Source organism: Lissotriton helveticus, chromosome 5_1, assembly GCF_964261635.1.
Source record: "Lissotriton helveticus chromosome 5_1, aLisHel1.1, whole genome shotgun sequence".
NCBI classification, from domain to species: Eukaryota; Metazoa; Chordata; class Amphibia; order Caudata; family Salamandridae; genus Lissotriton; species Lissotriton helveticus.
Genome location: NC_136065.1, coordinates 540919522 through 540935014, shown reverse-complemented (window position 1 = coordinate 540935014; position 15493 = coordinate 540919522).

Genomic DNA, 15493 nt, shown 5'->3' with positions numbered 1-15493 from the left:
AAGCGGGTTCCGGACCATATTCGTCTTGAATTTGTTTTAGCACATCTGGTATTACCAAAATGGATAGAACACCGTGCGTTTTTGTGTAGATGGAAGCAAAGACTGTACCCCAAGTGTCACAGTCCTCAATGTGTGGTGCGATTCCCATTGGAAGACAGATAGTCAGAATCCTGTGTTTTTCTAGCGGGGTGGTGTCAGGAAACACCGCCTCTATTTGGGTGATTTTCTGTGCCAACCAGAATGGTATTTCTTCCCGTTTAGCCGGTACTTTACCTAGGCAGAACTGGATGTTCTGTGGTGTAATTTTATTTGTGTTCCCCTGGTGAGGGCTCAGCTGTGGAATTTTAATCGCTGGCTGAATTGTTGAAGTCTGCATCACATACTGGACTAATTGTCTATGTATTTTTATTAATTGTTTTAGCTGTGTTAAAAGCTCTGCTGCAGACATCCCGTCGATGTCTGGATGTGGTGTGTATCCGGCTAGGACCGGCCACGTTGCTCCTGGTCTACCTAAAGGACCGAGCCTGGTGATGTGATTATTATGTTTTAGGGCGCCATTAAATAAGAGCAAATGCTCTTGAAATTTAAGTGGTACTTCCACCTCCTCGAAAGGAGTGTACATTTCAGGAGGTTCCTCTATTTTGTAATAGTGGAAGTACTTTGTTACATGATTTGCTGCTGGAAAATTTATCCATGAATAGTATACCTCTGTCTGCCGATATTCGTGTGCCTCAATTACGAATATGACTGTGCCACCTCTAGGTGTCAGTCCATTTTCTATAAGTTTTATGGTTATAGATTTCCTTTTGATGACCGGGATGAGTATTATATCCGGGTCTGCGTCTTGCATAGTAGCATCAGCTGCTGCGAGGTCAGTTGCTATTCTAACTGCCTCTCTTTCATCTTCACTTTCCATTTTACCGACAGGAAGGTTATTTCTTTTGTTTGCAGATCAGGTTTCTTATGGAAACAAAGATTAGATGCACAATATTTTGGAACAGTGTATCCTTCAACGTTGACTATACCAAGAACCATACATAGGAGTTCCCTCCTGCGAGGTTTTGGAGGATATTACCTTTCACCCACTCCAGACGTCTTTGGAGTATTGTGGGGAAAAAGGGGTCTGAGTGAGAAAGCACGACTGAGTTACTCTAAATGTCTTACGTTAGTTTTATCGCCCTTTCCAAACGCGTTGGGCGCCATGTAGTGTAGTTCCTATCATTCCAATAGGCTCTGCGCATTGGAATAATACCTCCAATAGTTTAGGCCTAGACCAGACGTTAACTAGGTCTACTACTGTCGATATTAGACTTAAAGTTTTGGGTTTGCCAGCTTAGCTCAGAGTTCACTAGAAACTTTCTCGAATGTTCAGGAAAGAATTAACTCCCCTGATTAGACAAGAAGGGATTTAGTTTCTGACAACCATAGAACATGACAACTTTGCTCTCCCCTAATCAAGAGTATATCTCGAGAGTCGTGTGAACAAAAGGCAAATTATTTTACTCAGTCAGTACGTGCATTCTTAGTCTCATCAGATTGTAGAGAAAAGGAAGAGATGGGCGTGTTCAATAAAAAGGTGTTATTTATTGATCAGTCTCTTTTCTCATACATGAGAAATGGATCGATATTATTGCAATACTTATAGTTAAGTAAAGTGCATACATTAAAAGCAGAAGTATAAAATAATACTGTAAAAACATTGATATGGTTTCTAAGCCATATGAAGGTTTAAAAATGATTAAAATATATTTATACACATATACATTTGACTAAACGTACTCAACTGGTGTTTCTAAATACGCCTACCCCGTGTACCTGACCTAAGCCTAATGCGTGGGCGGGAATAGAAAGTTACAGTTTAAGTTAAGTTTGTTTTTGCCAAGTGAATAACTAAAGAATTCTCTGTGAGGGGTTATTCAGTTCTGTACCTGGAAGTTAGGATGAATGAGGGATGGTATCTCTCTCTCTGCTCTCGATATTCCAGGCTGCCTGCGAGGGCTACCCAGAAGCGCCGGTGCTGGATTTCTCGGCAGGAGAAAGCAGCGCGTCTCTCAGCGCGTCAGGAAGGCGGGGCTGCGCCAGCGGGGTCTGCTCTGCTCTTCGCTTCGGCAAGTATGGCTGCTCCGTCTCGTCACCACCGCGTGTGTTTGCATAGGGCAATATCGGTAATATTTATACCTTTAAGGTGCCGAGATTGACGTAAGGATGGACATAGATACGTCAATAAGGATGTCATACGACTTGCTCGTTAGCACATTCTTTTGCTATAAGTTCTCGGTGAAATCAAAACAATGGCCGCAGGGTTTTGCCCAGGTTGTCATAGGTTTTATTTGTTATGAGAACTCCGTATGCCTTATCAGGGGCTGGAGGAATATCGCTTGTCTAATTAGAACGCAAGCGTTATGACCTAATCAGATAACACGTTCCTGTGCCGTAGTGTGACTGCGTCAGATAACGGTATCTGCATCATGGGGGTTTTCTGCCTCATGGGCTGGCTGCTAGTTAACATGTTGGCTTGTTTAACTAGAATAGGGTCAGGAATAGGGGGATCGATTCAGAACCTATAGGAATACATCACAAAACGTTGGAAAAATATATTTTTAACTCACTTATTAGCCATTGGAGGGGACAAATATGGTCCAGTGAGAAGACAAGCTATACATTTGCATCACCTTGGAGTGGAAGGTAGAAGAATATATGACGATTTACCTGAAATATCCTTAGGTGCGGGTAATGGTCAACCAGTGACTATTTATGAGATGTCATTACAAATGTTAGAAAAACATTTTACTCCAAAAGTAAACATTGTTTTTGAAAGACATACATTTTTTTGCAGAGCACAAAGATTTGATGAGAGCATTATGTCATATGTGGCAGATTTACATGGCCTTGCCGTCACATGCGACTTTCAAGGTTTATGTGATTCTTTGATTAGGGATCAGATTGTTAGGTGCACAAATAACAAAAGGGTAAAAGAGAAATTATTATCCAAATATCCTACTTTAGAACAAGCTATTCGAATTGCTAGAAGCATGGAGAGTACTGACATGTGGGTCAAAGAAATTGATAAAAGTAAAGGGGCTTCTGGAAATCCAATTGTAGTATCGAGTAAGGAGTCTGCGGTGGAAGTCAGAGAAGTAAAGAAAGAAATGTTTAAAAAAACCTCTAAATAAAAGTAATGAAAATGTATTGTTCAAAACAAGTGATAAGAGACCCATAATTTGTTACAAGTGTGGATGTCCAGGACATGTAAGTTCAAGCTTTGCATGTGGTGCAAGAAATGCAACATGCAAAATATGTGGAAAAAGGGGTCATTTGGCAAAGGCATGCAGATCGAAAGGATACACTAAAAATGCAAGTATTAAAGAAATTGAAAATGGGGAAGAACAAAATGAAGAATTATTCCTATCTGTTGAAACTTCGGAAGATCCTTCACAAGTTGTAGGATCAGTGGAACAGTACGATTCTGATATTATATAAACAATTGATGAGGGTTGCACGAATCTAAAGAAAGAAAGTACAGCAAAGTACAGCAAAATTGGAGAAACCTCATTGTGAAATTACCCTGGGAAAAGGAAATGTAAGTCTTTTGGCTGACTCTGGTAGCCTTTTTACCTTAGTTTCAAAAGAGACTTTTCAAGAAAAGTTACATGGAGAAATGAAAGATCTGTTACCAGCAGATATGAGAGCTGTAGGATATGGTGGATCAAAAATTAATATTCTTGGAATGCAATTGATGGATATTGTTTTGAAAAAGAATGGGGTCTATGGAAGAGTATATATTACCAAAGAAGGATCTAATTTACTTGGATGGCGTCATCAGAAAGATTTGAATATTGTACTCAATCCAAATGCTGTGGAACCTGTAATGATTATTGAACAAGATGTGGAAAATGTGTCTTCTGGTGGGGAGATGGACAATGAATGGGGGAAAATGTTAATGGAAAAGCATTCCCATGTTTTTTCAGATTAGTTGGGTATGTTGAAAGGATTTTCACATTGTATAATATTGAAAAAAAATGCTAAACCAATTGTTCATAAGGTTAGAACAATACCACATATGATGAGAGAACCACTTAGCAAAGAGTTAGATAAATTGTTGGAGGCTAAGGTTATAGAACCGATTGAATCATCGGAATGGTTATCTCCGATTGTTGTCGCACCAAAGGAAGGAAACAAAATTCGTTTATGTATTGATTTAAGAGATTTAAATCGTAACATTTGGGTAAATAGACAACCTTTGCCGAATATTGGAGAAATGCTAGGTAGGATGGGTGGAGGTTTTGTTTTTAGTGTCCTTGACATGTCCTCGGCTTACCATCAGGTGAATTTACATCCCGAGTCACGTCCATTAACATTATTTGGGAAATGCTTTGGGTGCATTTCGGTATAGTAGCATGCCGTTTGGGTTGGCATCAGCCTCAGCCGTGTTTCAACGTGTTATGCAAAATATTTTTAAGGGGATGGACAGAGTGTTGTGTTTTCAAGACGACTTTATGATTGTGGGAAAATCATTTGAGGAACATGATCAGTTGATGAATTAAGTGTTGAATTTCAGAGCATGGCTTAGTAATAAAAAAAGAGAAATGTCAATTAAGATTAAGTCAGGTCAACTATTTGGGTCATCAGATATCAGCAGACGGTATAAGACCAAAGTGTAGTATTGTGAAAGCTGTGAGGGATGCTCCACCTCCCATTAATAAGGAACAATTAAAATCATTTTTAGGTCTTGCTGAGTATTGTTCTAAATGTGTGCCTAAATTTGCTGATTTATTGGAACCTATGAGAGTTCATTTAAAAAAAGGAGTGATATTTGAATGGAATGTTGAATGTCAGAATGCGTTTGTTAAGGTGAAAGAGAGTCTCTCAAAGGCCCCGTCATTAGGACATTTTGACTTTAAGGAAAAGTCAATTTTGATCACGGATGCAAGCAATGTTGGATTAGGGGCAGTGCTGATACAGGTGTCAGATAGTAATGAGACCATCATTGGGTTTGCTTCACGCAGACTACAGGGAGCAGAGAAATCATATTCTACTATAGAGAAGGAAGCACTGGCGTGTTGTTGGGGGATAATACATTTTAAGTATTATCTGTGGGGGTTGCCTTTTGTTGTAAACACGGATAATAAACCTTTAGTTCATGTTTTTAAAGGAGGACGAGGTTTAGATTGAAGTGTGACTTCCCCTATATCGAGGTGGTTGCTATCTGTTTTGGACTACAATTTTGTAGTCGAATATGTTCGAAGGAATAGAAATGTTATAGCAGATTGTCTCTCTAGGATGCCAGTGGAAGATGATGCTTGTGTGGAAATTTTAGAAGATTTTATTGTGTTATGTTGTGTCTCTTTTTAAAAACTTTGAGTGTCACAGATTGAATTGTGTTTTAAACTTTAAACTGTCACAGAATACTTGTGTAGTTTTTAAAATTTCACTCACTTATTGCTAGCAAGCAGTCACAGCTTAGCAGCGCTCCCTCCCCACGAGCGGAGGCCACGCCCCCTGCTTAGGCCACGCCCCCAATCCGCTTAGGCCACGCCCCAAGCCGACCACTACAAAGGCGTCGATTTTGGGCGCCAGGCAGATTTCAGAGTTGTGCTCCTGAGGCGGAAAGCCGGGAGCGAGGCATCTCTTTTTAAAAACTTTGAGTGTTGCAGATTGAATTGTGTTTTAAACTTTAAACTGTCACAGAATACTTGTGTAGTTTTTAAAATTTCACTCACTTGTTGCTAGCAAGCAGTCACAGCGTAGCAGCGCTCCCTCGCGCCCTCGCGTCGAGCGGAGGCCACGGCCCCTGCTTAGGCCACGCCCCCAAGCCGACTCCTCCCCCACCTGCAACGGTACAAATTATGTGCATATCTCGGTCGCGCAGCGGGCGAGCGCAGCGGGCACGCCGTTTGCGCGCCGAAGGCGCGCTATGGCAAGCCCGTCTGCGCCCGTCCGCACTCGAACGGGCTCAGAGCCAGACCCTATGCCGGGCTCAGACACCAAGAGGGTGAGTTACTCGCGTCGTGCCCTTCTAAGTCCTAGACCTACAAATAACACATTGTGTAATTATGTACATGACTCAGGTGGACTCTTTATAAATTGTACACTCTGCCACCCAGTCCACCTACAACTCACCCAGGCACCGACCTCACACTCTGGCCTAAAACTAGCAGAACTGAACTGCAGGTCGCTCCCCATGCACGCCCTGCTTATCAATCACCTGCTTGTGGACCACGAGCTAGACATCCTGTTCCTCACGGAAACGTGGCTCACTACACACTCAGACTCGGATGTGGTCTTAGCCCTGCCCCCGGGTTTTCTCATCCAGTCCCAATTACGTCCCTCTGGCAGAGGAGGCGGACTAGCCATCCTGCACAGAGATCACTTCTCCTGCAGAATCAGCGATGCGCACATCATGGACTCAGAGAGCTGCCACTTTACCATCCAGCTGGCCCGACATCCTCACTGACAGGCCTCTTGGTGTATAGCCCCCCCGGGCACTCTGGCCCCTTTGCTAGCGCCCTACTAGAATCTATAGCAGCACTGGCCCATTCCACACCCAACTTCACTGTGCTAGGGGACCTTAATATCCACTTTGATGATCCCCTAGACACAGGGGCTGCCAACCTGATTCTAGACCTGGCTGCCTATGGTCTCCAACTGGCCAATTCTGGAGCCACCCACATCAAGGGCCACCTGCTAGACCCAGTTTTTACTAATGTTTACACCCTCCAGGCCAAAGCTTCTTGCCCCCTCCCCTGGACGGACCACTTTTTGGTCCCTCTTTTTTGGCCAGGAGAATTTAGGAAGCCCCACAAGCCGGTCACGTATACCTGAGAAAGGGCATGGTCCAGACTCTCAACAGAGGACTGGGCCAGAGCCCTGGAATCAATGACCCCCGCTCCCTCAGAGGATCCTGTCATAGCAGACAGCAACTTCAGGAAGTGGATCTCCAACTCTCTCGATTCCATCCTCCCCATAAAAACCCGCGAAGATAAAAGCGGAAAGACAGGGTCAGCCCCTTGGTTCAGCCCGGAACTCAGAACCCTCCGCAAGGAATGTAAAAAAGCAGAGCGACTGTGGAGGAAGGACTGCTCCATTCTAGAAAGGAAGCCTACCGAGGGTCGGTGAGAGCATATAAATCTGCTCTGAAACTTACTAAAGCCTCTTACTACGATGAGAGGATAAAAAATGCCACCAACTCGGCGAAGGAATCCTATCTCATTGCCAAAGAGCTCCTAAAAATACCACAACCCCCCTCATCTAACAGGACCCTTCCGGACAGGAGCAATGAACTTTACCTCCAAAATCTCCCACATCCTAGCCTCACTCCCGCAGCCTAGCCAGCTAACCTACAGGGACAATGCTGCGCCTGCCACCCGTCCAGGAGACACCTCTCACCCACAGCTGACCGCTTTTAGGGCGGTTTCGCTGGACGAGGTTGGAAAGACACTGGCCAAGGTGAAAAGCGGCTCCCCGTGTGACCCTGCTCCCATGAGATTCCTGCAAGCAGTTGCCCCTGCGATCGTGTCCCCTATCATGGAGCTGATCAACACCTCGCTGTCCCAAGGCTCCGTCCCTCCTAACTGGAAGGGGGCGGTAGTTAAAGCCCTTCTAAAAAAAAATAATTGGACCCCACCAATCTGGCCAACTACAGACCGATCTCGCTCCTCCCGGGCATCAGCAAAATGGCCGAGAAACTGGTCAACGCCCAGCTGTCCCAGTTCCTTGAACTCAATAACCTGTTGCGTCGGTCCCAAACTGGGTTCCGTCCTGGCCAAGGCATGGACACCGCCCTCCTCGCAGTCATCGAGGAGGCAAGGTGCATTCTAGACTCAGGGGGGTCAGTGGCAGTGATCCTCCTGGACCTGAGTGCAGTCTTTGACACGGTGAACCACCGTGTCTTGCTCCACCGGCTGGCCAGGGCGGGACTCGGGGGCACCGCGTTGGCCTGGATAGAGTCATTTCTGTCGGGCCGTTCGTTCCAGGTCTGGGATGGCAACTCCCGCTCTTATTCCCTGCCTCTGACTAGTGGGGTGCCCCAGGGGTCCTCACTCAGTCCCACCCTGTTTAACGCCTATATGGCCCCTTTAGAGGACATAGTTGCCCCCTTCGGCATCAAGATTGTGAGCTATGCGGACGACACGCAACTGGTCGTCTCGCTCTCACACCTTGACCACTGCCCAGACAATCTCTCGCATTGCCTCCAGGAAATCCACCTCTGGATGTGCGAGTCCTCACTCAAACTCAACGGGTCTAAAACTGAAGTCATGCTGATGGGCAAGAAATGGTCAGCAATTCCACCATCTGTTTGGCCCGATGCTATGGGTGAGGTGCCCGCCCCGAAGAAGGAAATCAAGAGTCTGGGGGTCTGGCTCGAACCAGACCTGTCTATGAAAACCCAGGCAACCAAAACAGCGGGAACCTGCTTCGGACTCATGCGATCAGTCCGTAAGATCCTTCCGCTGCTTCCTCCCCCATCTAGGAAACTCCTGGTTCAAGGACTTATCCTTGCACGATTGGACTACAGCAATGCCGTCTATTTAGGAGCCCCTGAAACTACTCTGGCCAAGCTACAACGTACCCAAAATGCATCTGCCCGTCTGCTGATGAGTCTTCCCTCTAGAGCCTCTGCCAGACCAGCGCTTAAGGCTCTCCACTGGCTGCCAGTGCGAGAGAGGATCGAGTTTAAGGCAATGTGCATCGCCCACAAACTCCTCAATGGTCAAGGCCCTTTCATTCTTAGAGACATGGTCACCCCGTACAAAGCCTCAAGACCTCTGCGCGCGGACATTGATCACCTGGCTAATGTCCCTAAATTCAGGAGGGTACGCACTGAAGGTCGGCGTTTCTCAGTAAAAGCTTCCTCCCGCTGGAACCCGCTCCCCCGCTGTCTGCGGTTGGAACCCTGCTACTTACGCTTCCGCAAACAGCTTAAAACCCTTCTCTTTCCCAAATAAGCCCACTTCCTCCTTTGGCCAACTCAAGTTCTCACAGCGCGGGGATGCCTCCGGGTCACCAGGCGCTCTACAAATCGTTAAATAAATAAATAAATAAAATAAATTGACAGTGAATTTGCTGTTAGTCAGGAAGAGTGGAGAGAAGCTATGGAGATGGATGTGTAATACAAGAAAGTGAAAGAATTGATTATGAATTCTTGGGATGGATCTAGTGAAGGGCTTGTACATAAGCAATATATATCTGTTAAGGATGAACTTAGCTTGCAAGATGACAAAATTTTAAGAAGGAATAGGATAGTTCCAGCAATTTTGTTGAGGTCAACATTGTTGAGAATTGTACACGAAGGGCACCTATGTAGGAGTCTGACAAAGCGTGGACTAAGAGAATTTTATTGGTGGCCAGAGATGGATAAGAAGAAATGCGTTACTTACCGGTAACTGCAGTTATCCAGTATTGGTGTCTTTCATAGATTCACATGCCTGAATCATTCCCCATCGTCGAGACGGGAGCCTCCGGTACATAGAAAAGTAATGTCTTATAGACATACATAGAGAATTGTAGGCCTAAAGGCCTCCCCTTAGTAACATATCCATGTCCTTTTGTAAAAAGGACCAAACTCTAGAGAAGAGCCAATCAGCTCTCACCTCCCTCTAGAACCTTCCTGGCAGGAGCCTCAGTCCCTCAGATTTTCGTACGCACTAAGCTAAGTAGGCGTGACACTGAGAGAGTTAGGTGAGTCCTTCCAGGGGAGGCGGGAGGGTTGCATGTGAATCTATGAAAGACACCAATACTGGATAACTGCAGTTACAGGTAAGTAACGCCTTTCTTATCCAGTATTATGGGTGTCTTTCATAGATTCACATGCCTGAATCAGAGTAGCAAGCAATGCAGAGTGCACATTTCTGATGGAACAGCATATACAAGTTCTTAGATAAGAAACATCATGCGAGCATGAACCATCATTAGACCTCCACAATAAGTATTACTAAAGAAATGTGCACACCAGAGTAGGATGGAGGGACGTAGGAAGGCTCACCTTACTGAAAAGATGGCGTAACACTGATTGTCTCACTGCTGCATCATTCATCAGCTCCGTATCCAGGCAGTAGTGCCTAGTTAGGTATGCGGCGACTTCCATGTTGACTGGCACCCCTGCAAAGAGAGCTATAGAAGTGGACATAGCTCTCGTGGAGTGCGCTCTCACTTTGGAATGCAATGGCTGTCCGGCTTGGACATGACAGAAAGCAATGGCTGCAGAAATCCATCTGGAGATGTTCTGCTTGGCAAGCGGTAGACCTTTCCTAGGTCTGCTGTAAGCTACGAATAGCTGGTTAGATTTCCTGAATGTTTTCGTTTTGTCAGTGTAAACTTCAAGCATCGCTTGAGATCCAAAGAAAGCAGCGATCTCTCAGCTGCCGTGCTTGGGTTTGGAAAGAAGGAACGCAGAACCACAGGTTCATTTAGGTGGAAGTCCGACGGGACTTTTGAGATAAACCTAGGATTGGTTCTCAGGATTACTCTGTCGTTATTAAATAGTAGAAAAAGATGCTGGATTGAAAACGCCTGTAGCTCCCTGACCCCCCTTGCAGATGTGAGCGTCAGGAGGAGTGCTGATTTCCACGAGGCATACTCTAGGTCAGCTCTGTGTACTGGTTTGAACGGATGTTTCATGAGCTGGTTAAGAACCACATTGAGATGCCAGGTAGGTGGCAACATCCTTACTGGCGGGAAAGATCTGTATAATCGTTTTAGAAATTGCTTAATCAACCCGCTTGACCAGAGCGATGGACTCGTTGAAGTTCTTGGTCGTGCTATCCGCCCTTGCTCTGGCAAGAATGTCTGCAGTCTTGTGGAATATTCAGATTGTGGAACTCTCTGAACTCAGGAGCCAGGCGACTAACCTGAGAGACTTCAGATCCGGATGTTGCACTTTATTGTTGTTCATTGTAAGCAGAGATAGATACTGCCGCAGGTGGACCGTCGGCTCCAGGGATAGACGGTGGAGCTCTGTGAACCAATGTCGCCTCGGCCAAGTTGGGGCTAATAAAATTAGAGTACAAGGCTCCACCTACATTTTCCTGAGGACTCTGGGAAGCATGGGGAATGGCGGAAAGGCGTACGCAACGACGTTGCGCCATGCGATGGAAGATGCATTCCCTAGAGACCCTGACTGGGGATGCCAACTTGCGAAGTGTGGGCATTTAGCGTTCATTGTCGTCAAAAATAGATCGATTTGCGGCGTGCACCATCTGGAGAAGATCTGGTCGATAATTTGTTGATCTAATTCGAACTCGTGTGACGATGTTTTCTGCCTGCTCAACACGTCGGTGAGCACATTGTCCATGCCTGGGACATATTCCGCTCTTGGGGTTATATTGTGGAGTATGAGCCAATTCCAGATTATTTTTTGCAACTCGCGAGTGTGTGTCAGAGAGCGTGTCTCTCCCTCTTTGTTGAGGTAGTGCTTAGTCGTGGTGTTGTCTGTCCGGATGAGCACCAGGGAATGTTTTATTCTTGGCAGGAAAGCTTGAAGGGCCAGGAAGACCGCCCGCAGTTCAAGCAGATTGATATGTAGTTTCTTCTCCATAGGAGACCACTACCCGCTTATCTGTAGCTCTTGCAGAAAAACTCCCCAGCCTTCCAAGGAGGCGCCTGTTGTGACAACATGAGGAGCAGCCGGAAGCAGGAATGACAAGCCTTGAGACAGGTTTTGAGATGACATCCACCATTGCAGGTCTCCGACCATTTGAGGATTCACTTTTATGTGGTTGTCGAATGACCCTGTGCATTGGACCCACTGCTTCGAGAGCACCTCCTGTAGATTCCTCATTCGTAGTCGACAGTGAGGAATCAGGAGGATACATGCTGATATCATCCCCAGGAGGGATTTGAAGAGACGGACTGTCAAGACTTTCTTCGAGGCTACTATAGCAGCTAGTGCAAGGGGCTTGTTCATCCTCTCTCTGGATGGGAAAGCTTTGCCTGACCGTGTGTCCAGGGTTGCGCCTAGGAAACTGATGCGCTGAGAAGGTTGTAGGACCGATTTTTCCTGATTGAGGGTGAGACCCAAGCAATCGAAAAGCTTTACACAGGCGTTGGAAGACCTGGACGTGTCTTCTAAGGATGGAGCTCTGACCTGCCAGTCATTCAGCTACGGAAAGACTTGGTGAGGGCACTGTCTGAGATATGCCGCCACCGGGGTACGACATTTCGTGAATATGCGCGGTGCAGACTTGAGCCCGAAGGGCAGAACGCGAAACTGCAAGTGTCTGCCCGCTACTGCAAATCGCAAGTACCTTTTTGTGATTCCTGTGAATTGGGATATGGAAGTAAGCGTCCTGTATGTCTAGGGACGCCCTAAAATCCTGCTGTTACAGTAGTCGCAAGACCTCCTGGATCTTTACCAAGCGAAACAACTGCTTCTTAGGAATTTGTTGAGGGCCCTAAGGTCCAAGATTGGTTTCCACTTCTTGTCTTTCTTCTGGATCAAAAGAAGCAGGAATAAAACCCTTTTCCCTTCTGAGATGGAGGTACTCTCTCTATTGCTCCTTTCTGCAGCATAATCGAGATTTCTCATAGAAGCAGCCGTAGATTTTTTGTTATGTCCGCTGTCCTTTACCTTGAAAGGACGACCTCCCAAAAGAGGATTGCTTGTTTTGCTGTTGTTGGCGCCGTTGGTATTGCGGTCTACTCTGGCCCGAATGGCAGGAAGACTTGTATTAATAATTTCCTCTGTAGGAAGACTGTCCTCTTCCTCTATTCTATTAAAGGACTGATCCTTATACTGAAGAGTGCCCAAAGCTCTTGCAGGGTCTGCTTCGTCAATTTTTTGTGCCAAATAGTAACTGGCTAACATATGGCATGTCCAAAATCTTTGTTTGCACCTCAGGACGGAAAGAGGTTGCCTTTAGCCATCCTTGGAGCCGCAAGACTGCTGCTCCAGCCAACTGGCAGAACCCTGTCATAGCGATATCCATCGCGCAGTCTATAGTTTCTGACGCCGATGCTTCACCATCTAGCAGAATCCTCTTTACTTCCTCTGTGGATGAATCTGGCAATTCCAACAGCTATGGGGCTATGTGTGCCCACAACTGCTTATTATAATGTCCCAAGAGTGCTAGGGCGTTCGCGGCCTTTACCCTCATTGCCGATATTGAGGAAAACCTGTTCCCAATGTTGTCCACTCTTCTAACCTCCTTATCAGGAGGAAGCGACAAAGGGGCCGAAGGATTCCTGGAGGTCTTCTGGGCCGCCTGTGTCACCAAGGAGTCCGGCTTAGTATGTCCTGTTAAACACGCCGGTGCTGTATCTGGCGCCCTATACTTCTTATCCAACTGAGGGATCACTGTTGATACAGAGGAGGGGTTCTGCATGACCCTTACCCCTCTGACTATAGGTAATCGATAATCGGTATTGACCTTACTGCCTTAAGAGGTTCTGTGAAGTCATACAAGAAGCAGACCTGTTCTTGAGAGACCATTGAGATCTTAAAAGGTTGAGCAGCCCTCTCTACCACATTATAAGATTCCAGAATTGTCGGAATTTCCCTCGTCAACGAGTCCGTCGATGAGATCGGCATCATAGACTATGCCGTCGTAGACGAGCAGTCATAGACGAGGCCGCCGTAAGCGACGCCATAGACGATCCGTTGTAGACGAGGCCGTCGACGACGAGCCATCGCAGAGGAGCTATCGTAGATGAGGCCATCGTAGACGAGGCCATCGTAGACGAGGCCATCGTAGATGAGGCCATGGTAGACGAGGCCATCGAAGACGAGGCCATTGTAGACTAGGCCATCGTCAACGCCGTAGACAGGCCGTCGTAGACGAGCAGTCATAGACAAGGCCGTCGATGACGATGCCGTCGTAGATGAGCCATCGAAGACGAGCCGTCGTAGATGAGGCCATCGTAGACGAGGCCATCGTAGCCATAGACAGGCCGTCGTAGACGAGCAGACATAGACGAGGCAGTCGTCGACGACGCAGTCGTAGACGAGCCATCGTAGACAAGCCATCGTAGATGAGGCCATCATAGACAAGCCATCGTAGATGAGGCCATCATAGACGAGGCCATCGTAGACGAGGTCATCGTCGACGCCGTAAACAGGCCGTCATAGATGAGCCATTGTAGATGAGCCGTCGTAGACGAGCCGTCGTAGACGAGCCATCGTCGACGAGCCGTCGTAGACGAGCCGTCGTAGACGAGCCGCCGTAGACGAGCTGCCGTAGACGAGCCGCCGTACACGAGCCATCGTTGACGAGCCATCGTCGACGAGCCATCGTAGACGAGCCATCGTCGACGATCCATTGTAGATGAGCCATTGTAGATGAGCCATCATAGACGAGGCCATCGTAGACGAGGCCATCGTAGACGAGGCCATCGTAGATGAGGCGTAGAAGAGTCCATCGTAGATGAGGCCGTCGTCGACGAGCCGTCGTAGACGAGCCGTCGTCGACGAGCCATCGTAGACGAGCCATCGTCGACGAGCCGTCGTAGACGAGCCGTCGTCGACGAGCCGTCGTAGACGAGCCATCGTAGACGAGCCATCGTAGACGAGCCATCGTAGACGAGGCCATCGTAGACGAGCCATCGTAGACGAGCCATCGTAGACGAGCCATCGTAGACGAGGCCATCGTAGACGAGGCCATCGTAGACGAAGAGGCTGTAATAGGCAATGATGATGATTTTTTCGTCGACGATCCTGTTGACGATGTTGGCTTCTTAGTCTTTACCTCAGGAGGTATAGAAGACGCCTTCCTGAAGGGTCTTATGACCAGAGGAGGTGATTTTGACGGCTCTGAAGTCGTCTTTTTTACATGATTTTTCTCCAAAAGCAAGTCCTTTACTCTCCTTTACCACAGAGTGAGGAGATTTTTAAGAACTGCGCCCAGAAGACCCATGGGTGATCTTTTTGAGGGCCTTCTCAGGATTTTCCCTTGAGGAATGAGTGTCAGGAGATTCTCTTCTCTTTTGAGGTCTCCTAGACGTTGAGGATAACGCCTCATCACGGACACTGGAGAAAATAAAAAAAACCTCCTTTCTGGTCTTAGTGTTTGACACCATATTAAAAATCGCCCTTCACGACCTCTCAAAAACTTACTTGAGAAAGTGCGACATACCTTGCAGTCTTTGGCCTGCGGTATAGAAAGTAAATGCGGTCCGTGTGAGGATCAAAGCAGAGCAACCTCTAGAAACAAGTTGCACAGGCTCTTAAAAAATCTTTTCTTCTCCTATCCAGACCTTCTTTAAAGAATGTATTTGAAGATAATCCATAGTAGAAAAGAATCCTTGACAACAAAGTCATTTAATGAAGTGAAAAATCACAGAATCTGAGCAGAGCTCAGAGGAGACTCCCTTAGCACAACGTGCGGTAGAAAATCTGAGGGACTGAGGCTCCTGCCAGGAAGGTTCTAGAGGGAGGTGAGAGCTGATTGGCTCTTCTCTAGAGTTTGGTCCTTTTTACAAAAGGACATGGATATGTTACTACGGTGAGGCCTTTAGGCCTACAATTCTCTATGTATGTCTATAAGACATTACTTTTCTATGT